General features: G+C 35.6%; 2 pseudogenes; both read right to left on the bottom strand.

The window, feature by feature from the left end:
- Positions 1–3355: 3355 nt before the first annotated feature.
- Positions 3356–5279, bottom strand: LOC120609163 (vacuolar-sorting protein SNF8-like; annotated as a pseudogene).
- Positions 5280–16539: 11260 nt separating this feature from the next.
- On the bottom strand, positions 16540–16654 carry LOC120610153 (uncharacterized; annotated as a pseudogene).
- Between the last annotated feature and the right edge of the window lie 3928 nt (positions 16655–20582).

Below are 20582 nucleotides of genomic sequence, written 5' to 3'. Positions count from 1 at the left end.
AATGGAATATAACATATATCCATTAATTTTTCTCCTTAAAATAGAATAATTTGTTAAGTTTACTGTATTGTTTTAAAGCTACGCTTATTTTTTCTTTTGCATAAACATAACTCATTTTTTTCTTTTATAAACATAACTCTTTCCAGTTTTGTTTGCTTTTTTAGCAGACCTTCTTTCCCCTTAGGTCTTGTAAAGCTGAAACCGCTGTATATATGCAGCTAACGTGTTACACAAATGAAGCAGTTTAGCAAGTTGTCTAACAGCATTTACCAGGAAATTACTTAATGTCTGAATCTACTTTCTTATATTTAAAATAGAGAGTATTCTCCCATGTTGTTCGTAAAATCTGACTACTCAGAGGGCTGTTGTAAGGACTGAGAATTTATCTAAAGCACTTAGCACAGCTGCTGGCATGTTGTAAATAAGCACTCTATGACTGCCATTTGCACAAAAAAAGAGTATTTGGGAAATGACCTTCCTTGGTGTCCTTGTGATATGCAACATGTCATTTCAACAAAGGCTCAAATTGGATCTTGGAGTTAATAGTTATCCTGGCAGTGGTTTTTTTGTTTGTTTAGCATCTTAATTTATGATGCCAAACACTGTTGATCCTATTTCTTAGAAACTTTGGTTTCATGAGAGATCTGGTACTATTGCTGAAATCCACAAATTCAGTGAATCATACACGTGATGGCTCAGGCCCCTCTTCAGTGTACCTCAAAATGACACGACAGGAGACTTTCCAACATTCTTTTGTAGGTTTATGCTTTGTAGGTTTCTACCCTATTAGGCTGGGTTTCTCAACCTCAGCAACATTGCCATTTTGAGCCAGATAATTGTTGAGGAGTGTCCTGTGTGTTGTAGCATGTGTAGCAGCATCCCTGGCCTCTACTAAATGCCAGTAGCATCCCCCAGTTTGGACAACCAAAAATGCTCCAGATATTTTCACATATCTCCTAGGAGGCAAAATTGCTCCTGGTTGAGAACCATTGGGAAAACAGCCGATTATCAAATGATTTGCTTAGGGCTGATAAAACTGCAACTTAGTGGCACGTTGAGACAAGAACATAGGTGTCTTTCTATGTCTGAAAATTGATCTACGTGTATTCAACATTGAGTGCCTGCCTACTATGAACTAGTCATAGAACTCCCTGAGAGTTCAATGTCTCATGGGGGAAGTTGGACATGGGAACAGTTCTGTACACTACTGAGTCCTGTCACTAAGGGCCAGAGTTAACACCCCAAAGGGGACAAGCAAGAAAAGATTTGACTGACATTGGCCCAGGATTCTGAAGAGAGTAGCAGCTGGCCAGGTGTGAGGAAAGCATGTGCCATGCAAGGAAGAGGACATTTTTCCTGTGGGAGAAGAGGGCCTTTAGGGTGGATCAAATGGTGGGAGTGTGGGGAACTAGGGGCAAGATAATGCTAAGTCTGACAGCTTTCAGCAGCAATGGCATTTGGTCCCAAGTCAGGACTTGGTACTTTATTTTGTCCACCTGAGTGTGTTAGGGGATTGATAGTCCAATGCAATGCTCCTGGCGCCAGTACAGCTGCTGCCAGGAAAGCAAAGTTTCTACTGACCAAGTGAGTTCTCAGCCACTGCTCCCTGCGAAGCCCGCTTAAGCTGTCTGCAGTTACTTAAGAGTCCAGTAGGTGGGGCTCTTGCCCACTGCAAGGATCTGGACTATAGTTGAAGCTTGACATTGTCATTGTTCCAGTTCCATTCAACAAATCAGGCAACCTACTGTGAGCTTTTGGATACAAAGATAAATAAGACAGGCCCTCATTTGAGAACCCTTGTTCTGGAGAGTGGAGAAGGGAGGCCCTTCTGGTCTCTAGTCCTGGTTATTTATGAGAGGTCACCTGTTAACCTGACAGCCCGTGGCAGGCAATGTGGCTTGTAGAGGAACCTTTATGTTCACCATGGAACCCCCAACCTTTCCCTCAGGTTCTACAGAGCACTGGAGTCCACAGGTCCCCACTGCTTATGGAAACTGCAGACCTGTATCCTTTCTAGGCCTGGATGCTCAGAGGTCCTGGCACTCTCCCCTGTCTTCCCTCCTTTCCTAGCATAATCTCCTTATGGAGTTCAGAATTGAGAACAAACACCAGGCTTCCACCTTGGAAATGGGTTGGAGAGTGGGAAAAGTACAGAGTATTTCAATAAATTAGCCTGCTAGACAGAAATTTATCCATTCAGCAAATATGAGTGCTTACTATATGCTATTCACATAGTATGTGGTTTTGTGTGAGATGTTCATGACACAATCATGAATGAATGAAGAAAAACAAACAGTCCCAGCGGACCAAGTTTATCCAGGCTAATGAGGGGCAAAGATATTAATCCTCACAAATAACTAAATATAAACCAGTGCAATGAAGGCAAAGTACGAAGAGCTATGAGAACATGTAACAATGCAGCTGACCCATGTGGTGGTAGGACTTCCTCATGGATAGAGTGACCATGTAATTTACCCTGGGATGCTTTTGAGAGTGAAAGGGAGAGCAGTTAATAATTAGGCTGAGATGAACAGGGGAAAACTGACTACCCTAGGCAAGCCAGGACATGGTCATCGTAATAGTAAAAATCTTTACCAAGGAAATGGTGTTTCAGCTGAAATTTGAAGGTACGAGTTCCTTAGTTGAAGGTGGTGAGAAAGAGCAAAGCTATGTGTTTTTCCCATGTAGAGGGACTAGCATGTGAAAAGGTCTTTTGAAGACTTCAAACTGAAAGAAGGCCAGTGAGCCTAAAAGGCAGAGTGAGGAGGTGAGCAAAGTAAGACGAGGCTAGAGAAGTAGGGAGGGGCCAGAGCATACAGAGCCTTTGTGAGGCATGTTTAAGATGTTGTTTTTTATTCTCAAGGCAATGGGAAGCTATTGAAGACTGTCTAGAAAACTCCCTTTAACATTTCTTGTAGAGCATGAATATTCTCATTCATCAAAATTACAGTGATAAATTTCCTTATCTTTTGTTTATCTAAAAAATAGTTCATTTGCCTTTGTTATTGTGGTAAAGTAGACATAGCATAAAATTTTGCCATTTTAACAATTTTAAATGTAAAATTTAATGGCAATTACATCTACAATGTTGTACAGCCATCACCACTATTTCCAAAACTTGTTCATCCCTCCCAACAGAAACTCTACCCATTAATCAATAACTCTTCATTACTTCCTCCTGCTGGGCTCTAGTAACCTCTAATCTTACTGTCTATGTGAATTTGTCTTTTAGAAATTTCATGTAATGGAATCATACAATATTTATCATTCTGTGTCTTCTTTCATGTAGCATAATGTTTACAAGTTTCATCCATGTTGTAGCCTGTATCGAAACTTCATTTCTTTGGATGGCTGACTAATATTTCATTATATGTATATACTACATTTGTTTGTCCGTTCATCTGCTGACAGAGACACTGGTGGTTTCTACCTTTTGGCTATTATGAATACTACTGCAATGAACATTTGCAAAGTATCTGTTTGAGTATGTATTTTCAGTTCTTTGGGATTTGTACGTACCTAGGAGTGGAATTTCTGGGTTACACGGTAATTTATGTTTAACTTTTTGAGGAACTGTACCTTAATTTTTGAATGATAATTTTGCTGGGTAAAGAATGTTAGGTTGGCAGGTTTTTGTCTTTCAGTACTATAAAGACATTTTTATTTTGTCTTCTTGTTTACATAGTTTCTGATAAGTCTATTGTCATTCTTATATTTATTCTTCTGTAAGTAATGTGTATTTTTTCTCTAACTGTTCTTTAGATTTTCTCTTTATCACTGTTGTCATTAGTTTTATTATGAAATTATTTGGCGTGGTTTCCTTTAAATTTATTCTGCTTAGAATTTATTAAACTTGGATCTGTGGGTTTATGGCTTTCAGCAAATTTGGAAATTTTCTGGCCATTTTATCTTTTATTTTTTGAATTTTTAAAAATTATTTTTATATCTTTAAATATTCTTTCTAAATCTCTTCTCACCACCTTCTTTCCTTATGGGATCCGTAGGGGAATATTATACACATGCCAGTCTGCTTAATATTATTCTACACATAAATGGCGCTCTGTTCATTTTTAAAATTCTTTATTGTCTTTGTGTTTCATCTTGGTTGGTTTCTATTGCTGTTTCTTCGGATCATTGATCTTGTTTTTCAGCATCTGCTTTTATTTCATCTAGTCTGTTTTCCATTTCAGGTATTGTATTTATATCTGCAAGTTTCATTTGAATCTTTTATGTTTTGCTTCTCTAATTATGGTCATGTTTTCCTCTACCTTTGGAACATATAGAGCATATTTATAATAGCTGCTTTTATGTCCTTGTTTGTTAGTTCTGTCACCATGATAATTTCTGGACTTTCTTTTATCAATTGATTTTTTTTCTATTTTTTTTTAAATAAAATTGTTCGGGTTTTATTCACCAATAGCTTCTCTCTCTTATCCTTGCCTACTGCTGTGCCACCTTCCACATTCTCATGGATTAAGGAGAGAGCTTCTCTGGCCTCCTTAGCTGTAACCTCCTGGTAGTAGAGGTCAGTGAAGAAAGCTAGAAGATAGTAGTGTGGCTCCCCCGGGGTCTACAAGTCCAGTCAGATCAGCCCTTCCTTCAGCAGGTGTTCTAGCACTTACCTTACTCACCCTGTTTCCCATTTAAGACTGTTTTTGATCTCATTGGTGGTCATGTAGCCATTTCCCTCTGCTAGCTGCAGCACCACAGTATGATCCATATTGAGCTCAGCTGGAACAGAATGAATGTGGTATGCGGCACCCACAGGGATGATGCCAAAGCTAGGGCCAGATGCCTTTACTTGATAGCCCTGATCAGGTCATCTTGGCTGACATCCTGGGCAGTTTTTTCCCTTCCTTTTAATACCCCAAAGTTCTCAGACCTCCATTCGGGTGCTTCAGGGCTAAGCACACTTTGATAATCTGTATGCCCAGCTTCTTAGACTAAAAAGCCTTTTCTAGAAGTCAGGGGATCCACATGATGGCACACATGTCTTGGAATTGCACATGGAACTTGCAATTCTTCTGGATCTCCTACTTGTGCTTATGGGCACATTGCCTCAGATTGTCCAACTGCTTTGTCATCTGGGCCACCTGATACTCAGCCAAGATAATCCCTTGCTTCTTGTAAGTGTCCTTGGCAAGTTTCTTCTGGGTCATAATACTGGCTCTCATCTTGCCTTGGTATATCCCTGCCCTGAGCCAGTGGGCCACCCTGCTTCTGGGACCCCGTGTCTCTGCATCCCCAGATCTGCCCCTGGCCTCTATTGATTGATCTGTTTATGGGTATAATTTTCTTGCTTTTTTGGATGTTTAGTATCTTTTTTAAAGAGTCAGAAAGCACTGGCAGGTCTTGAACCCCATGGTAGGGATTAGTAGTCTGCCATGATGAAGTAACCGCTTGATCTAAAGCCGACCTGGATGTTTAGTATTTTTTGAGTGGATTTTACATTATTGGTTGCTATATTATGTTGAATTCTTTTGTCTAATGTTGGATTTTTTCTGGTGTGTAGGTATTTGGAATCAGATGGATCCTTTTGAGGCTTCTATTTAAACATTTTTTAGGGTAGATCCACGCAACCTTTTATCTAGGGCTAGTTGATCCCTATGACGAAGACAATATACCATTTTTGGAATTCTACCCAATGCACTGAGCATTACAAGATTTTTTTTTTATCTTGGCTGGCAGGAACACAAACTATTCCCACACCTCTAAGAGGTCCCCAAATTGTCTTGGTTATTCTTTTCCATAAATCTTTTCTCAGCCTTGGGTAGTTTCTTCACAGTGTACATGCACAGATCAGGACTCAGACCTGGAGGGACCGCTCTGCAGATTCCCAAAATTCTTCCTCTGTGCATCTCCTTCCCCTCCATACACTGCCCTGCAGTCTCTCCACTTTGGCCTACCTGAACTCCTGTCTTTTTCCTCACTGCAGAGACTTCTGGCTTACATTTGGTTTTCCCTTCCTTGCATAGCAGCTTGGAGGCTTCCTTCAGGCAGTAAGATAGCATGATCATAGAGATCACATTGTTCGTTTCCCTCTTCTCAAGGATCACAGTCCTATGCTACCTGCTGTCCGATATCTAAAAACCATTGTTTCATATATTTTGTTGTTTGTTTTCTAGTTGTTTAAGGTAGAAGGTAAATCCAGTCCCTGTTACTCTATGTTGGCCAGAAATGGAAATTCCAACTACCTTTTTCTCCTCACAGTTCTGAGTTCCCTCCTTCAGTAAGCTGCCTCAAGTTCTTCACTGGTGAGCTGTATTTCAGACATTTAATCTGGAGAATAAAACCTCCTCATTGGATCTGAGAGAGTCTACAGGTGAGGCAGCTCATACTGGTTATTTGTGTGCTCTGGTAGGCTGCCTGGAGGTGGGAGTATGACAACAATAGTGGGAAAGACACCGGTCAGCCATTTCTGAACTCTGGGCTGTACAGTGGTAAGAAAGCAGCTGCTGCTTTTATTTCTACAACATCCTTTAGAATGTTGTACACATTTCTGCTCCTAATACCATGGATTAAAAAGATTTATATACATCTAGCTTGAGTAATATGCTTGTGGTGACTCTGCCAAGACAAATTAGTTGCAAAATTTACACGTGTCATACAGATGATGTATTATAGAATTGTACACTTGAAACCTATATAATTTTATTAACCAGTGTCACCCCAATAAATTTTAAAAATTTACACGTGTTATTAGATGAGATAAACTGTCATATGGGGATATTAGTTTTAAATCTGTTAAAAGTTTGGGATTGATAAATTTTGTATAAAGATGCAGTCCCAGTATTTAAAGAACTTATAATTTAAGAAAAGGGGGAAAAAAAAACAAGTATTTATATAACTTTTTAAGTTGAATCAAGAGAAAAACAAAGGGATTCATTTTCTATACATTCTTATCAACATTTGTTTTTATCTGTCTTTTTTATTAAAGCCATCCTTGAGCAAGCGAAATGGTATCTCATTGTGGTTTTGATTTATATTTCCTTGATGGCTAACAACGTTGAGCATTTATTTCTTCATGCATTTATCGCTCATTTGTAGATCTCCTTTGGGGAATAGTCGGTTTAAATCTTTAGCCCATATTTCACTAGGTTGCCTTTTGTACTGTTGAGTGGTGAGAATTCTTTATATATTCTTAATATAAATCCCTTATCAAATATTCGATTTACAAATATTTTCTCTTACTCCGAGGATTATCTTTTGACTTCCTTGACACCGTCCTTCAAAGCGCAGAAGTTTTTAATTTGATGAAGTCTAATTTATCCATTTTTTTCTTCGGTTGCTTGTGCTTTTGGTGTCATATCTAAGAAGCTTTTACCTAATCCACCATCACATGTACTCCTACATTTTTTTCTAAGAGCTTTATGCTTTTAGCTCTTACGTTTAGGCCTATGGTCCATTCTGAGTTAATTTTTTTGTTTGTATAAGTGTAAGTAAGGGGTCCAGTTTTATTCTTGTGTGTGTGGTTATGAAGATGTCTCAGCACTATTTGTTGAAAAGACTATTCTTTTTCCACTGAATTGTCTTAGGACTTTTGTCTGAAATAAATTGCTTATTAATGTATAGGTTTATGTCTGGCTCTCAATTCTATTCCATTGATCTATTTCTATTCTTATGCCAGTACTACACTGTTTTGATTACTGTAACTTTATAGTAAATTTTGAAATTGGGAAGCATTACAGCATTTTAAGAAAGAGAATAACATCAGCAATTTATATATATGTGTATATATATATATTTTAATAGCAATTTATGTTTTTATTTTTATTATTGTATTTTTAAATTTATTTTTAACACCTACAGCACCTGGTATTCCTAGATAGTCTCCCATCCCCAAAAGAATTGAAAACAGGGACTCAAACAAATACTTGTATGCTAATGTTCATTGCAGCATTATTCAAAATAGCCAAAAGTAGAAACAACCAAAGTGTGGCTGACTAAAATTCCATTGTATGCATATACTACATTTGTTTATACATTAATGTATACAATGGAATTTTAGTCAGCCATATAAAGAAAGGAAGTTCTGATATATGTTACAACATTCTGCTGTGTGAAAGAAACCAAATAAATATAAATATTGCATGATTTCACTTATGTGCAATATCTAAGGTATTGACAAATTTACAGAGATGGGAAGTAAATTATGTTATCAGAGGCTTGGGGGAGTGAGAAATAAATTATTGCTTCAGAGTTTCTGTTTGGGGTTACGAAAGAGGCTTGGAAATAGTGATGGTTGCAGAACATTGTTAATGTAATGTCACTTGATTGTACACTTAAAATGGTTAAAATGGCAAATTTTATGTTATATATATTTTATCACAATAAAAAAAAAAGACTGCTTGGTAGCTATGAAGAAATCAGACTATAGATTAAGGTGACTGCAGTTAAAGATGATGTTCTGTTTAACCTTTTTAGGTTTACTCTGTTTTTCTCTGCCCTGCTCAGTGTTCCAGAAAGCTGATTTGTGTTGACTGAACCCTCTGGCTTCTGGTTGAACTTGAGCAATGTGGAGCTCTGGCAGGAGATCGGAGGGTGCCAAGAGAGTGAGATCAGGGTATTCCCTTGGCTCCCAATCTGCAAGGTGTCTGTGGGCTCCTATATCTCTTGATAAAAGATTACAGCTCCTGGCAGGTAGCCCTTTCCACAAATCTCTCTTGGTCTTTCTATTCTAGTAATGCCCTCTCCTCTCATTCCTTCTAGGCGCATAGTGGCTACCACTAGTGCCATTGTATTTCCCTATACTGGTTTATTTAATAGTTTTTTTTATTAAACTTTCTGAGAAATAACCAATTTGAGTGTGCTGTCAGTTTCCTGCCTTAGAGGAGGGTGGGTGCAGTAGAGAGAGCAATATATTTGGAGATAGAATATTGAGGTTTTAATAGATTGGATGGTATGACGTCTATGGCCCCTGGCTCTAAGAAAAGTTCTCGTAAATTGGGTGAGACAGGACACATAGTGTAGAAAAAAACAACAACATAAGATTCAGACTCATACCAACTAATTATAGTCTAGCTATAGTATCAAGTTCTAAAGTTGTTGGAATAAGCTACTCAATGTACTATTCATCTATCTCCCTGCCTGGGGATAGATTGACTCTTCAAACTCTCAGATATGCAGGAGAGAAATTGAAGGGGTTTAGTTAGTTTTCACAGAAGAATCAGAAAAGTGGGGTATCCCAAGGAAGCAATGAAAATAGAGGTTCTTGGAAGTGATAGATACTAGGAAAAGGGTCTAATGAATTAGATGAAATGAAATGTCAAGATCCAGACACTGGCTTGCAATGGCTAGGTCTCCTAAGCAGTCCATCTGGAGATAAATGGGAGTAGCAGTTCTTGGAGATATTCAGGTCTCAAGGTTAATGAAGGAACACCCTGTTACATCTAGCAGTTGTTCTCCTGTGCTAGTTCCATCCCTGAAACTATACCCAGGACAGAAAGTGAGGAGATTTCTCCATCACAGGCCCTACACCACTTATACTCTCTTAATTATTTCACCTCTTTTCTTCTTTTCCCTGAATACCTCTCTCCCACTCTGGCTCTTCCAGCTGCTGAAAGGGCATACATCAAATTTATGTCCCTGCTAGGCATCTGAGATCAAGGTGTTACCCACACGCTTCAGGTTGTCCTGGATCACGCTGAACACACTTAATGTTCTGCCTGGCTTATTTCCTTTTGATTCAATACAAAGAACCCTGATTGAGGTATAACTCCCACAACATAATCCTTAAGTCTTGGGACCTTGGACCAGTCCTCTGTGGCCTGTTAGTTGTGTCAGCCTAGCCTTTCAGACCAAGGCCTCCTGAGTGGGTGTGCCAGTATAATAAACGTTTTTTCTTGTCATACTTTACTTCCACAAGAAGCACTCACTCACTTAATGTTACTCTCTTCCATGCTGTAAAGATCCAGACAGCCTTTAGACACTCATAACTTCTAGCCAGCTGTACGATCTCAGACCCATTACTTACATTGGTTCAAGTTACTAAATTCTTAGCAGTGCTTGGCACATGACAAAACTTGGTGAATGTTAGTTGTTACTGTTGTTATATTTAAAAAATACCAATATGTTCATGTAACTGGTATGACCCACTTCACCAAATTTGAGTCTAAAAATGGTCATATTTCTCTCTTTTTAAAATTCTGAGTCTAAATTCATTTTATTTTTATTCCTGTTTTATTTTATTTTCATTATTTATTTCTTAACATGGTATAACATGCTCCTGGGAAAATACTTTTAAAAAAATGAAAAAGCCCACCACTTCTCCCAACCACCCAGTTCACCTCCCCACAGGCAGCCCTCTTTTCAGTTCCTTTCTTATACTTCAAGAGCTGTTCTATGCAATTACAGATACAGACTCAGGTTATTTTTTCCTATATAGATACTGGCCCTAACAAAATATCTTGGAGAACTTTTCAAATCAGTTCTTACTGTGTTGCCTAATTCTGTCTTTTTTTAAGATTCCCCCAAGTTTATTTATAAATTTGGTGTAATTTTCATAAAATAAGATTCATTCATTGTCATCCATTTTAATTGTATAGTTCAATAAGTTTTGGCAAATGTATACAGTCATGAACCATCACCACAATTAAGATAAAATGTTTTTATCTCTCTCAAAAGTTTCCTCTTTCCCCATTGCAATAATTTCCCTCATCTAACGCTAGCTCTGTGCACCCTCTGACCTGCTTTCTGCCATTGTAGTTCTGGTTTTTCCAGAATTTCATATAAATGGCATCATACAATATGTAGTCTTTTGTGTTTGACTTCTTCACTTAATGTTTTTGAAATTCATCCATGTCGTACATACTAATATCTCATTTCTTTTTAGTGCACAATAGTATTACATAATAAATTTTGAAATCAATTACCAGTTGATAACTATTTGGTTTGTTCCAATTTGTTCTTATTATGAAAAATGCTTTTTGTATTTCATTCTTGGTGTGGGCATATAGTCACATTTGCTCTTGACTAAATACCTCAAAAGCGGGATTATTGTATCATAAGGTAAGTGTATGTTTTACTTTATAAGACACTGTCAAACCGTTTCCCAAGTGTCCATAACGTGTTGCAGTCTCATCAACAATGTATTGGAGTTCTCATTTGCCTTTTTTCTTTTTTAATGAATGGAGTGTAATTGCTGGACAAAAAGAGCAATAAAGCAAATGTGGCAAATGTTAACAATTGGTAAATCTGGAAAAGAGTATATAGGTGTTCATTTTACTATTCTTTCCATTTATCTTTAAATTTTTTTCAAAATAAAAAGCTGGGAGAAAAACTAAATTGCATATTATATGGAACTGGACTGATTCTAAAGTTTCTCTGGCAGGGTAAATTTGGAGAGCCAATAAAATTTTGTAAAAGGACAATGAAGGGTAATGGGTCCTACTTGGTATCAAAACTACCTCTAAAACTATAGTAATTTAAACCTATTTTATTGTCACACACAAAAACCTTCCAGATACATCATACAAAGAATCTAGAAAAAGGTTTATGTGGCTATGAATATTTAGTTTACAATAAAGATGGCATTTTGAAATCAGAATGAGTTAATATATGATGATGGGACTTGACTATAAAAAATTATTTTTAAAATAAATATTCTATCCCATTTACAAATATGAATTCAGGAAATACTAGAAGTATAACTATATTAGAAGAATTAGAATATATTTTATATGTTATATAGTCATATATTAGAAGTATTAGAATATATTAGAATACTAGAAGTATAAATATATTAGAGGAACTATGCATGATTTTTTATACATTTGGGATAGGCATTCCTAAGCAAGAAGTAAAATCCAAAAGCAGTAAAGTACTGATATATTTTTCTACATAATTTAAAAGTTATAAAGAGTTAAAAATTATATGATTATATAAAAATGATAAATCTGTGCATATGTGTATATATATGTTCTCAGTCATTTGTCTTGCTGAGTTTCCCACAGTGTAGATTTTACTGATTGCATTCTCATGGTATTACTTAATATGTTTCTCTTTTCCTTGTATTTGCTTTAAACTGATAGTTACATCTTAAGGATTGGTCAGATTCAGATTTGATTTTTTTTTTTTTAAAGCAAGACTACTTTATAAATGATGTTGCATGCTTCTATCAGAAAGACCGTAATTTCCTTGTCTCTTTTTTTGGCATTGTTATCAGCTATTGATGGTTTTTCCTAGATCCGTTAATTCGTTAGGTGTTGTCAACTGGTGATGTTTGAATTTCCACTGTTTTACTTTCTATCATTTCTATTTTGGATTAGTTGGAATGCTTCTCTCTGGAGAAACTTTCTCTTATCACTTAATTGTCCTAAGATATCCACTTTATATAGGAAAAGCATAACAAATGTTGATTCCTTTTTCTCTTATCAGTTTTCAGAATAATGAGTTGATTCCCTACCATTTTTTTAAAGTGACGAGTAAAATGGGTTTTATAGTGTCATTATGAATAAACGAATTTAGTCTGATTTGGTTTCAACCCATTGCAGCCACTACTTTTATTGCTGCTCAAATGGTACAATTTTTGGCCAGTGTGTTTAGTGTGTATTTGTTTAGGTAGGCTCCTGAGTCCTTTTGAGACATCAGTTGTCTTTGTTAACTTCTTTGCTTCCTGATTTAATAAGGTATTTTAAGCTCATCTTCTATAGTTTCTGGCCCAGACCTGGAATCAGCCATTTCCAAGGAGTTCAGGTTACTTTTAATAGGAATTGATATTTAAAAATAACAATCTGGATGCCAGGGATATCATTGGTACTGGATTGGTCATGGATCCGAGGTCTTTTTCAGCTAACAGGGTTAAAAAACATAATTAAAAAAGAAAAGAAAATATATCACGAGCTCACACTGACACTTCCAATTCAAAATCATGCTACAGATTTTTTACTTAATGTCATGAATCTTATATCAATCAATATCTCCTATCGGCAATATAAAAATCTCAGTTCTCAATAACAGCAACATAATTACTTGATTTCTTCCACAGTACAAAGTCTTAGAGCAACAATGACCAATAACCACAAACAATGTGATTACTAAAAACAATTTGAGTTTTTTTAGTTTTTTTTCCACTTAAATACATAGTTAGATTCATTTAATAACGTTTCTTTTCCCCCAGTTTTATTGAGAACATTTAATTCCATTTTAGTTTCTATTTTGGGGGATTGCTTTTATATTTTCATGTTTGCCAGGCTTATTGAGGTATTTATATGTAATAAAGTTCACCTGTTTTAAGTATATTATGTGATGAGTTTGGACAAACATGCAGATGTGTAGCGATCATAATCATGATATAGAACACTTTCACCACCCCCAAAATTTTCCTTATGACTTTGTAGTCAATCCCCTCCTCATATTCCTTGGCCCCTGGGTACAATTAAATGAATTTTGGCCAGTGTCATTAGTTACTTATCAATATTATGCAACCATCATCATTATCTCCAAAATTTTTCATCATCTCCAACAGAAATTCTCTACCCATTAAGCAATAACTTTCTGTTATCCCTACTCTCCAACTGCTTGTAATCTCTAGTTTGCTTATTCTAGATATTTCATATAAGTGAAATCATATGACATTTGTCCTTTTGTGTCTGGCATTTTTTCACTAAACAATATTTTCAAGGTTCATCCATGTTCTAGCATATATTAGAACTTTATTCCTTTAATGGCTGAATATTATTTCATTTATCATATACCACATTTTACTTATCCATTTATCTATTGATGAACACGGGTTGTTTCTGCCTTTTGGCTATTGTGAACAATGCTGCTATGAACGTGGGTTTACAAATATCTCTTTGAGACCTTGCTTTAAATTCTTTTGGGTATGTACCTATGAGTGAAATTGCTGGGTTATAGAGTAATTCAATGTTTAGCTCCTTGAGGAATGGCCAAAGTGTTTTCCATAGCAGTTGCACCATTTACATTCCCACCAGCAATGTATAAATGTTCCAATTTCTCCACATCCTTGCTATACCTAGTAGGTATGAAATGGCATCTCACTGAGGTTTTAATTTGCATTTACTTAATGACTAATGATGTTGATCATCTTATCATGCACTTATTGGCCATTTATATATCTTCTTTGGAGAAATATGTCTACACAAGTCATTTACCCATTTTTAAAATTGGATTGTTTGTCCATCCCTATACTTTTAATCTGCCTGTATTATATATTTAAAGTAGGATTCTTATAGACAACATACAGTTGAGTCTTGTTTGTTTTATTCACTCTGTCATTTAATGGATGTTTTCATACTATTCATATTTAAAATGTTTATTGATAAAGATGGATTAATAGCTACCATATTTGTAACTTTATTTGTTGCAGTTCTTTGTTTCTTTTTTCATCTTTTTTCTGTCTTATTTTAAGTGAATATTTTATATTATTCCATTTTCTCTCCTGTCTGATTATATTAATTCTACTTTATGTTTATAGCTAATCTAAGTCTATTTTCAAATATACTGTACCATTTCAGGAGTAGCGCAAGAATCTCGTAAGTACTACAAATTCTTGCTTCCTGTCCCATATGACATTGTGGTCATTCATTTCACTTATCCATAAGCCAGAATCTCCCAATATATTGTTACTATTATTGAAGTTATTATTAAGTCAATAAAATGAAAGTTCTTATTTTGTCTTCATTTATTCCTTCTCTAATGCTTTTCCTCTATTTAGATCCAAGTTTCTGACTTTTATCATATTCCTTTTCTCTGAAGAACATCTTTTAATGTTTCTTGTGAGACAAGTCTTCTGGCAACAAATTCTCTCATTTTTTGTCTGGAACAGCCTTTATTTCTCCTTTACTTTTAAAGGATAATTTTTCTGGATACAGAATTTTAGGTTGGTGAGTTTTTTTCTTTCAAAATTTAAAATATTTCACTCTACTCTCTTCTTGTTTACATAGTTTCTAAAGAGAAGTTCAATGTAATTTTTATCTTTATTCTTCTGAATGTAAGGTGGGTTATTTTTACCCTGCGGCTCCTTTCAAGAATTTTTTTTTCGTCTTTGTTTTTCTGTGTTTTGAATATGATATGCCTAGGTATAGAATTTTTGGTATTTTTTTGTGTGGTGTTCTCTGATTTTTCCTGGATCTATGGTTTGATTCTGTCATTAATTTTAGAAAATTCCTAGCCATTATTACTTCAAATATTCTCTCTCTTTTTTTTTCTGGTATTATGTGAATGTTACACCTTTTTGTATTTCCCTACATATTCTGTTTCTTTTGTTTCTCATTCTTTTTTCTCATTGAATTTCATTTTGCAAAGTTTCTGTTGATGTATCTTCAGGCTCACTGATTCTTTCTTTGGCTATGTCCCATCTACTTATGAGCATATTAAAGGCATTCCTTATTCCTGTTATAATGCTTTTGATTTCTAGCATTTCCTTCAGATTATTTCTTAATATTTCCATCTCCTTACACTACCAACTTTTCTTCTTCTTTTCATTCCATTAGTGCCCTTAGCGTATTAACCAAAGTAATTTTAAATTCCTAGTCTAATAATTCCAAAATCTGCCACATCTGAGTCTGGTTCTGATGTTCACTTTCTCTCTTCAAATGGTGTTTTTCTTGCCTTCTAGCATGCCTTGTAATTAATTTTTTGTTGAAAACCAGACATGATGATTCAGATAATAAGGACTGAGATTAGTAGGCCTTCACTGTGAGGTTATTTTCTGTTTCTCTGGCTAGGAGCTAGACTTTTTAATGCTTATTGTAGCTACAGTTGTCAGAAGCCTCCATTTCTCTTACTGTCCTTTTTGTCTTCCCTGTAATCTGGGTTTCCTAGAAATTCCTTCTAAAGGGAGTATGCATCTTGCAGTCTCTGAGTTATCATTCACTGTTATTATACTGGAGCCCTGTTATTCTACTGGTATTGGTGGGGGGGGAGGAAGTGTTCCATACTTTTATTATTAAATCTCTATTTACAGTTGACCTGAATTCCTGGGCTTCAGAAGAGTTTCATATTTTCCCCCCTCCCCTAATGTGAAGCAGCAGGAAGGCTAGAAGTGGGTGCAGTTGTCCAATTCTCCTTTCTTTAGGTCAGATGAGGCTCTGGTAAAGTAATTTCCTGTGAAGACAGACCTTTTTTATGGAAGACAGAAGGCTCGACATATTTCAAAATGATTACTTTTTTTCTGAATTTGTTTCAGAATGGTCACTTTTTCCTTTCCCCTGGCAGAAGCATGGATATTTTTCTCTGACCTTCACGATGAGAACCTGGTAGGCTCCTGGACGTAAAACTCATGAAAGTGTATGGGCCTCTTAAGACTGGTGTTAGTCCACACTCAGCCTCCAAGAATTTAATTATTGTTTATTCCTACCAGTTCCTAGATCCAGTGACTTCTGCTTCTTATAAGCTGTGATCTTCAGTATTTGCCTGTCTCTCCAGTTTTGGGGGCAGTGGTTTGTCCTTAAAAGATTTATTTTAAAATAATTACATAGAAATATAAAAAGGATTATTTGAAAATATAATGGTTACTATATTTGAGGTGATTTTTGCTGTTTTATATTTTCTTTTATTATTTATTATTATCATTTATGCCTACAGCACCTGGTCTTCCTAGGTGGTCTCCCAGCCAAGTACTAACCAGGCCCGACCCTGCTTAGCTTCTGAGATCAGACATCGGGCTCGTTCAGGGTGCATGGCCGTAGACCATGGACCATGGCTCCAGTGGGGCGTGGACCTAGGACCTTCTGTCTGTAAAGCAGATGTGCTAACCGCTACACTGTGGAACCCCGCCCGTTTTGTATTTTCAAAAATTTCTACCTTTAGAGTCAGAAGAAAAAAATGAGCTTTTTTTGTTTTTTTTGTTGTTGTTGAATAATAAGTACATGGTACATCATGTAATGAAATAGTATACAGCTGTCCAAAAAGGTAAAGAAGCCCTAGATGTACTAATATAGTATACTCCCCAAGGCATATTTAAAAAAGAACTATAAAATAATATGAAAATGTACTACCTTTTATGACGATATATACAAACATACCTTTTTATGCATCAATTATATTTGAAAAGATACACAAGAAACTGGTAATTGTGTTTGCCTCTGGGAAGGAGAACTGAGGAGTGATTGGAGTGGGAGGCAGAATTATGTTTTTGTTTGTTTACCTTTTATTCTTTTTTTACCACACACTTCAATTGTGTGTGTGTGTGTGTGTGTGTGTGTGTGTGTGTGTGTGTGTGTGTTTGTAATGGAAAAAAATACCAATGTGTCTTCTGATTAATTTCAGAAGACTTTGGATATGGAAAAGAGAATTGTAAAGCTTGGTGTCATCTGTGGGAATAGTGACCTATGTTCCTGGTGTGACTTGCTGGTGACAGAAGGGACAATATGGACCTTATTCTCAAAGGATTATTGTATGTTTCTACCTGTCTGGTCTGGTTTCTACCTGTCTGTTGGCTAAGGGGAATGCCTTTGTTTCTGAACTTCCTCAGAGCTGAAGTGGCTTCCCAGGTAATGTTTGTTGAAAACATTTAAAGGGAAATATACTAGGCACAGTTGCCCGGGAAAGGGATAACAGACAGGGCAAAGGCTTTGAAAAGCTTCTGTGTATATCAGGGAATGTAGAAATCCCTGCACATGCTCAGGACTGGACACATGCTAGAAAAGACCAAAGAATACCCTCAGTTTTCACCACTAGCTGACCTTTAGGCTCTGCACAAGGAGGAAGTGAAGGCTAAGGTACAATAATTGTAAACTGCCTGGCTAAGTGTTGGCACCAACACAAAGCCAATATGCAGAGATTGGGAGAGTATTTTTCTTTTTGTTTTCTCTTTCCTTTTTTTTTTTCTCCAGACAATAAGGTTAATAGCTAGTTTCTCATAAGAAACCATGGAGGCCAGAAGTCAGTGGGATAACATATTTAAAGTGTCAAAAGAAAAAATTAAACAAGAATTCTACATCTGGCAAGACTGTTCTTCAAAAATGAAGGTGAAATAAATGTTGAGGTTTAAAGAAAAAAAATGAAGGTGAATTTCATTTAAAAGAATTGAAAGCAGAGTCCTGAAGAGATATTTGTTACATCCATGTTTATAGTAGCGTTATTCACAGTAGCTAAAACATGGAAACAACCAAGTATGCATTATCAGATGAATGGATAAGCAAAAGTACACACACACACAATAAAATTCAGCTTTAAAGAAAGAAGGACATTCTGACACATGCTACAACATGAATGAACCTTGAGGACATTATGTTAAATAAATCAGTCACAAAAGGACAAATACTTTATATTCCATTTATATGAGGTACCTAGAGTAGTCAAAATTGTAGAGACAGAAAGTAGAATAATGGTTGCCAGGAGCTGGAGGTATGAAAGGGAATGAGGAGTTACTATTTAATGTATATTGAATTTCAGTTTTGCAAAGAGTTCTGGAGATGGTTAGTGGTGATGGTTGCATAACAGTATGAATGTGCTTAATACCACGGAACTATATACTCAAAAATGGTTAAGATGGTAAATTTTAGGATGTGTTTCTTACCTCAATAAAAAATTGGAAAAATATATAGAGTAATACATAGAACAGTTATTAACATTTTAAAGGACAAATGCATAGAATTTTTATAACAAAATGAAAATTATTAATGAAAACAATGAAGGAGAAATTAAAGTATCCCCAGATAAACAAAAGCTGAAGGAGTTCACTGCAAACACACCTGCCCTACAAGAAATTCCTTTTAAAGGAAGTCCTTCAGACTGAAATGAAAAGACTCTAGACAGTAACTAGAAGCTATACAAAGAAAGAACACAAGTAATTGTACCTATATAGGTAAATATACAATCCAATATTGTATTTTTGGTTTGTAACTTCTTTTTTTCCTATATGATTTAAAAGACTATAAGACAATAATTATAAATCTGTGTTAATGGACACAATGTATACAGATGTAATTTATGACAATAGCAATATAAGTGGGAGGACAGCTGCATAGGTACAGTTTTTATACTATTGAAGCTGAGTTGGTTCAATTCAAACTAGGTGATTGTCATCTTAATGTGTTATTTGTAACATCCATGGTAACTACTAAGAAAAGTAACTAAAAAAGAAATGAGAAGAGAAGCAGAACAGTATACTAGAAAAAATTAAACACAAAAGAAGGCAGTAATGGAAGAATTAAGGAATAAAAAAAGGCGAGATATATAGAAAACAAATGGCAAAATAGCAGATAAGTTCTTATCAGTAATTACTTTAAATGTAAATGTATTAAATTCCAATTAAAAGGCAAATAAATATTGGCAGAATGGATTTTAATAATTCAACTATATGCCATCTACAAGAGACTCACTTTAGATCCAAAGACACAAATAGGTTGAAATCGAAAGGATGGAAATAGATATTCCATGCAAATAGTAACCAAAAGAGAGCTGGGGCAGCTACACTAATATCAGACAGAATAGATTTTAAATCCAAAAGTGTTATTAGTGACAAAGAAGGACATTATATAGAGATAAGGAGATATAACAATTATAAACACACTCACCTCACAAAATATATGAAGCAAAAATGGACAGAATTGAAGAGAGACTTCAGTACCTCATTTGCAAAAATGGATAAAACAATAAACAAGATCAATAAGGAAAAAAAGGCCTTGAAGAATAAACTAGACCTAGCAGACATATACAAAACACTCTACCCAACAACAGCAGAACACATATTCTCAATTGCGTTTGGGAGGATAGAGCATATGTTAGGTCACAAAGCAAGTCTTGATAAATATAAAAAGATTGGAATTATACAAGCATCTTCTCTGAACACAATGGAATGAAACTAGAAATCAATAACGGAAAACTGGAAAATTCACAAATATGTGGAAATTAACACTCTTAAAAACCAATGGATCAAATAAGAAATCACAAGGGAAATTAGGAAATACTTTGAAGTGAATGGAAATGAAAACATGACATACCAAATGCAGAGTAAGCTCTGAGGTGAGAGGGAATGGGAAGCAGAGGATGATGCTGGAAAAACAAGACACAGCAGAGTCACTTTGGAATATTTGAGGCAAGCTTGGGAAGAGGAGACAGGGACATGGGAAGTCTCGTGGTTTCTGTATAGTCTTGTTACTGCCTTCCAACCAAGACCATAAAAATCTAGAGAAAGGAAATGAATGTAGGATCTAAGGGTCAAGAGGGTAGAAGCAGAGAAGCCAATTAGTGACAGAACACATGGAAAAATAAGACAACTCCAAGATATTTCAATACATTTATTATTAGTTTTGAACATTTACTGATTATGAAAATAATTTTTAAATCTCCCATTATTCCACCATCCAGACAAACTCTATTAGCATTTTGGTGCATTTCCCTCCAATATTTGCTCTCAACATAGTTTTCTTCCATATTTTTTCTCTACAAAAATTTACAAATATTCTCATCCACATTTCTTCCACTTTTTTATTTTATGAATTGGAGAGCATACTATACATACAGTCTCATAACCCACTTATTAATTTTTACTTTATATCCCGAGCATTTCCTATGTCATCAAAAGCTTTATTCCCTAGATGAATAGCATTCCAGAATGTTATTACATCAGTTCAAAAATATCATGAAAGAAAACTTAAAATACTTTCAGTTAT

This window comes from Pteropus medius, unplaced genomic scaffold (genome assembly GCF_902729225.1).
Source record: "Pteropus medius unplaced genomic scaffold, Ma_sr-lr_union100, whole genome shotgun sequence".
In the NCBI taxonomy this organism is placed as follows: Eukaryota; Metazoa; Chordata; class Mammalia; order Chiroptera; family Pteropodidae; genus Pteropus; species Pteropus medius.
This window is presented reverse-complemented; position numbering and strand designations above follow the sequence as displayed.